Raw genomic sequence first — 6,807 nt, 5'->3', positions numbered from 1 at the left:
TATATGCTCCTTGTCCGATCCGATTCCGCTTCTCTATTTTTCTTATTCTTGCTGGCTTACTCGACAGTGCTGAAAGGGAGGAGCGTGTGCGTGGTATTGTATATGAGCTATCATACAGCTCGAAGATATATTCACATGTAGCAATAAGTGAGAGGTACCCGTTTTCTTTCTTCTGAGTTCTTTGCCTCTCATCCTAATATCTAGCTTCCCAATTAAATGGTGAATCTCCTTCAAGTCCTTTACTTAATGGTCCTGTGGCTGGTCCGTGATGAAGATATCTGTTTTAGAATGAACATGCCTAGTCCAAGAGTCTGTCATCGTGTCTGCTAAAGTTTATAGGCTGAGTGTGTGACGGTGTCTGACGATAGTATTCGTTGGTGGGGGTGTTGTGGTGAATGTGTTATCTAGGATTATGTTTTCGGGTAGATGGTTTGATATGGTTTGGTTAGGTGTTTTTTGTCTGGTTGGAGGGTTTAGGGTGTTGAGTGTTCTGTGGTGTCTTTTCTAATTCTTGTGTTTATTTTAGTGTGTTTATTTTTTTTTATATTTTGATTTTTTATTTAATACATAAGTTTTTAGTTTCTTTTTTTTTTAGTCTGATTTTTGTGTTTTGTATTTTTGATATATTTGCTTATGTTTTTATTGTTTGGTTGGTTTTTCGTTTCAACTGTTGGGTGCGGCAGTGCGTTGCCTTGGCCGTAGTTTTCGTCATGGTGCTTTTTTGTGTCTTCAGAATGGAGGGCGAGTTCGTAAGTTCCTTCCCAATTCAGCGAGTACCTTCCCAATACTATTGAGTTAGGTTAGGTTTTCTTAAATGTTTTGGTGTCTTCCATTTGTTGTGTTCTTTAGGATAGTGTCTATCTCTGTGATCTAGTATTTTATATCCCGAGCTGGGGGGTATGTGATGTTGTTTCGATCTGGAGGCATCATGGCCGTGGTGTCTTTGTGGGCACATTGGATGTCTTTATATCTGTTGTGATTGTGGACCTGGTAGGGGTGTAGTTTGTACTTTTTGTGGTGTTGGGTCATTGTGGGGTGGTGGATTGTTTCTTTCGGTTCTGGGTGGAGAGGCTTGAGGTCTTGGTGTTTATTTTTGTCTTTCTTGCTTGTTCCGTTTATTATTACCTCTTGTTGAGTGCTTTAGCTTTTGTGGGCGTGTGTGTGTGTGTGGTGGTTGTATTTGTAGTTTCTATAAAGGAGATGAGTGGTTCCGTCGTGCGAGGCTACCCTACAGATATCTGATCTCGATAAAGGTGTGATATGTTCATAAGATTGTGATGACATATGTGTGAGTGATCTAACGTGTGTGGTTAGGTCGATGTATATCATGTGTGTTAGAGACCTATGTTGCGAGGTTGTGCATCAGTGCTGGAGGGTGACTGCTGTTCAAAGATTTATTTGGGTATAAGTCTGGCATTTTTCTATGTACTGTCTTACTTATGGCGTGTGGGCAGATAATTTGAGGTGGTTTTGTTTCTCCTCCAACATATAGTCGCCCACATTTCGTTATCTTTCTCGCTCTGTATTGCTGCGGTCCAGCGCGTGCCCGCATGAGAGTAGAGTATCTTACTTTCTTTATCATGGTTTGTGCTCTCCTCCATTGCCGCGCCTTGGTGTTTTTGCTTGTGCCGGTGTCACTGCCATGACTGTGTATTCATCTATTAGAGGCGTGTGGCACCTCCCACTGACCAAGAACCCTTGCGGATATTAAACAATATTGAACGTATCCTAGTTAAGTCCCCGCAGTATAAATGATACTATCACCGACACTGTTATATTTTGGGTTGGTGCATTGTGGGCCATGGCCTCCGTCTTTCGTTGTTTTGACGTTATGTTTACTACAGTGAGTAGCTATCTAGGTAGTATTGGGTGTGTAAAATATCTTTATCTTTATATTTACACCTTTAGAAGAGTGAAGCCTCCGAATATCAACATCCTTCTCCGCCCTGGGCAATTCTATTGTTGAAGGAATCGACGCCGGAGACCCTGCCAGGAACTGTGGTCCGCTCTTGGTCTTGGGGTCTGTGAGGTGACGGATGTAAAATGCCAGGCGTGTGACCCTGCATCGTCCTGCCTAGGTCTCATCTGAGACAGAATGCCTGTACACCGCTTGCGTCCATCCATCGATCCTAGTCTTCTCTTATGCCATCCTGCAAGATACAGTGTGTTTGAACTACGAACGCCCGTCTACTGGCGGGAGGCAGGTCCTGCGTGCGCGTGGTCGACTGGGGGCCCCTCGATGAGTCGCCACGCCTCTGCGTCGTGGCAAGGAGTAGGTTAATATCTCGGTACCTTACAGGTTCCTCCCTCAGTGGTTCTTCTTCTTAGAGGTGTGGCGATGGTTGTTGCCGGTTCCAGGAGTATCACTGTGGGTACCTTCGTCGTGAAATGGGCTCGTCTGCATGGCAGGTGCTCAGAAAATTATCGATCGTACGGACAGGGTCGGCAAGGCAGACCGGGCATCATCCACCTAAATTTCCGTTCACCTGGTTCGAATGATATAGGGCTCAAAGTGGGTAGCCAGAATAGTAGCCCACTGCCGCGTGCTCAGCTCTCTTGCAGTCCGGTCTGTTCAATCACGACGTACCATGTACGAGGATCTGTGATCCTCGTGCGGTCTGTTTTCGAAGGAAGTGCGAGAAAGTAGAGGCTCTCTCTTATATTCATCTCTCTTACAGTCGTCGATATCTTAGATCCGGTCGTTGCGTTTATTATGTATGAAATGAACTGTGGTGGTCTCTGTCAAAGTGGATAGTACAGACGATCTCCACGATGAATCGTAAACTGCGTTCTAGTGGGGGTCGGGTGAACCGGACTTCTGAACACTCCATTGGTCTCGAAAGGAGTAGGTATGTTCTGTCTTCTGTATACGATTCAATAGTACGGTGTTCTATAGAATCCGCTAAGAAGCGTAATAAGTGTTGTATTATTGAATGGTGTTCCGCTAGATAGGTTAGATTTATCTGGGCTCTGATGTCTCTAACGGCTAGTTTGCGAGATTTTATTGTGATTTATGCTGCATTTGAGCAGCGACTTTTTCTATTCCTGTAGTTCTTCGACCTACTAAAAATCCAGAAAGTTCCATTTATTGCTTCCATTTTGAAGATTACCAGCTTTTTGTTCTATTATTCATTCCAGGCAATCGTTCTGGTCTCCTATGGTATATATGGGGTAATATATTATGACCTTGTCGAGGTAATATCCTTAATATTTACTTATTTTTATGTGTTATTATTATCATTTTTTTTAGTTTACCATGATTGTCTATTTTTCTATTTTCCTGAGGTGCCCAGTCAACCCTCGCCGATCTTTCTCTACCTTTTGTAAGGGCCTAGGCTATGGACAAGGCGTCTTCTGGTTTTTTCTTTCAGTGTTTTTTATTCTTTTCTATTTTTTTTTACTCGATGACGTTTTCTCGAGTGATGGTGCTTTAACAGTCTTTTCTTTTGTCTGTACCGTCTGCCACCGGGTGGTGATCCTAGTGTCTGTTGTAGGGGTTGGTCCCTATTTGTCTTGAGTTGATTTTTGCTGTCTGTCCAGTGCTGGAGTCTACTTTGCGTTATTCTTGTACCTACTTAGGCATGACATGCTAGTAGACATTAGTGTCTTCTCTTTCCTTTATTCCCTTGGGTGGTGATCTCCTTTGAAAAAATTCATAGAATAACAGTGGATTTTTTTCCTCTTGGGTTACTTTCACTGGTTGTGTAGGGGGAGCGGAAATGGAGGTGTTAATATTGATGCTATTACACACACTGTAATCTCACCTCCGGCTCTATTTAGTTATTTCGTGTTTGATCTCTTCTACGTATCATTGGTTGAGCTCAGCCAAGTTAATTTTTCAAATGTCTTTTTCGGGAGATTCTCCTGGGGGACTGTGGTTGATTAGCTGGTATGCTATTTCCTTAGATAAAAACTACTCCACTTCCCTCCCTTCCTTATATGAGCGTTTTTCCATTTGTATTCTTTTGGCTTTCCGTTGACTCTTGTTTCACCATCAGCACTGTTGCTTCCTTACTGTTGATCTCTTTTATCATTTGCCTGGGAAATTTTTTCAAATGCTTTTGTCCTTTTTTTTGCTCTTCTTGAATGGAGGCTTCTATTATAACAATTTGTTCTCCCCATACAGCGATATCACGATCCTATGTATCTCCCACGGTCCATGCTTTGGTAGCTCTTTTGTGGATTTTGGGACTGCTATCGGCCATCCTGATGTTTCTGATTCGGTAGCTCCATTGCTAGGCAAACAGGACATGCAATTCAAACGTTTCAACGGGGTTTTTTGGCCTGTTTTTCTACCTGGTCCATTGCTATCCCGAGTTTTTTCAGCTTGCCTTATACGCAGAGCGGTTCACAATGGTGCTAATGTGGGATTACTCGCCCGTGAGGCCAAATGCCTTCAATTGCTTGGTGCTCACACTAACCTCTAATTCCGATTTCATGGCCTAATTATTCGATTCAGCGCTATCCTCTCATCGTGGAGAGAGTATCAGAACCGCTGTGTTTATAAAGCTCTTTATCTTTGATATTAAGGGTGTCCTTCATTGTAGTGTGTACAGGTTGCTCAGGTGTATAAACTCTGCTCGTTTAATGCTGCTAAATTCGGTTTAAATGCGTTAGTATAGAACAGGCCTTAAGATTACCTTCATTTTTGTATTCTCATTTTAGTTGCTTCATCTTTTTTAAATGTCCCCTCTGTTATCCAGTTTTGGCACCACAAATATGTTTTAGATTGCTATGTTTTTTGTGAACATGGTTATTTATTTAAGAATCCTTTATTTATTAGAATTTATAAACTTTTTTTAAGTTTTTGTACTGCATTCATCTTACTTTGTTTCTGTTACTTATTTGCTTCTTCCAAATTTGTTATATTATATCTTTTTTGAGATTTGGTGATGTGACTGTGATCTGGCACTTTAGCTGTATTCAAAAGTATGTGGTGTCTTTTTTCTTTTTTTTTTTTTTTTTTATTGTTTTTTTTAGTTTATTTGTTTTTTTTTTATTACTATGGGTGGATTTTATTTTATATGGTATGTGGCAATTATGTCTTTTTTGTTCTGTCCTATTTCTAATGATTCCACATTAAAATTTCTGCTTAACTTTTTGATTACTGCTGTCTTTGCACAGAGTGACTTTGGTGTTTTCATTGATGGAACTATTTCCGATATTGACTTCAATTTTGAATCCTCTCTGGTGTTCTTTTTATTAGTTTTTTGGTTGGTAACACAACTAGTTTCTTTATTCCCCATCATTTTGTTATTTATAGTTTGGGTTATTATGTTTCCAATGTGCTATTAAACTTTTTGCATTTTTTATCAACACTGAATTTCATCTGCTTATTTTGTTGCCCTTATGCACCCAGTTTTGTGAGATTCTCTGTTTATACTTTTATGCAATTTTCATTTGGACTTGAATTATCTTGATTAGTTTTTTTTATCATCTACAGTATTTTCCACCTCTCACTGTTATTTACTCTCTTTCTTTCCAGATCATTTATGAATATGTTGATACAGGCATGGTCCCAGTTACAGATTTTTTTGGTTGGATTAACCACTGGTTCAATTGTTGACATCTATTCATCTATGAAATTTTGACTACTGGCTTAATGTTTGTTGTAGCATAACCTCAATTCTTTTCCATGATTGGTATTTGAAGGTTGCTCATAACCATCAGTATATAGGTTATGCTGTTTTGGTAAGCAGTCAACGGCTGCAAATTTAAGTGCTACGGGGGCGCAAAGACAAAAATGGGAATGACCCCCTGGATCATTCCTTCCTTTATGTTGTATCTAAAAATGTAGTCAGTCCTGCCTAGAATATGGGGAAAGTGTACTAGAGAACCAGTATATCAGACAACCAGAGAGCACAGCCGCTCCGTGTCAGATCCCACAGAGATGATGAGCTGCATGCCATTCTAGGGGGTGTCCCTGCAACAATCCTACCCATTGCTTCCCTCCTCCCCCAACCCTCCTGGGCTACCATTGCAGGGTCCCCCCATTTGTGTGATGAAGTAATAAAGAATGCAGGAATAAGAAACACTGAGTTTTTAGTGAGATAAAATGAGGGGGAGACAGCCTCCAGCTGCTATAATAGTCCAGGCAGGACATTAAACGGTGAAGGGAAGAGGAGCGCAGCATCCCGCTGCTATGATAGTCCAGGCAGTACAGAATCTTTTCTTTACACATGAAAGGAGGGAGAGGGGCTGATGGAGTTCAGCCCCCAGTTGCTATGATGAGGACGGTTACCAGCCGTTCTGTACCATCTGTTTGGAATAACCGGGAGTCATTCCTATTTTTACCCAGGCAACCCTGGCCGACCTCATCTGAGGCCAGCCAGGAGCACTCACGAGCTGATGACGAGGACGGCTACCAGTCTTACTGCACTGTACCGTCTGCCACCGGGGAATTCGTTCATTGCCCCAGCACCGTGTCTACCAGCAGCATGCAGTAGACGTACAGTGACATTGAAAAAAGGGGAGAAACATTTTTTTCCCCTTTTCTTTAAGGGGGGGGGGAGTAAATTGATGAGAGATACCCTGAACCACCGGGGACAATATGTTTGACCCTACAGGCATTGGGAGCTCAGCCAAGAATGCAAATGCTTTTTGAAGACTGTGGGGACTGTGGGATAGCTGGAGTCCTCAGTCCCGCCTCCCTTCCTCCATGAGCATCCATTTGATTCTTTGGCTTTCTGTTACGCTTGTCATACAGCACTGTGCTGTGGACTCTGTATCATAGCCTGGAGATTTTTTTCAAATGCTTTGGCATTTCGTCTTCTGTAACGGAGCTCTGATAGAACAGATTTGTCTCCC

At 41.9% G+C, this 6,807-nt stretch overlaps 1 protein-coding gene across 2 annotated transcripts in view; it reads right to left on the bottom strand.

Moving 5' to 3' along the window:
• EML6 (EMAP like 6) overlaps window positions 1-6,807 on the bottom strand; it is a 360,575-nt gene that overhangs the window by 177,316 nt on the left and 176,452 nt on the right. The gene's annotated exons all lie outside the window — the stretch shown is intronic.

This window comes from Chelonoidis abingdonii, chromosome 3, assembly GCF_003597395.2.
Source record: "Chelonoidis abingdonii isolate Lonesome George chromosome 3, CheloAbing_2.0, whole genome shotgun sequence".
Classification (NCBI taxonomy): Eukaryota; Metazoa; Chordata; order Testudines; family Testudinidae; genus Chelonoidis; species Chelonoidis abingdonii.
The sequence above is the reverse complement of the archived record's forward strand: the minus strand, read 5'-3'. Positions and strand labels throughout refer to the sequence as shown.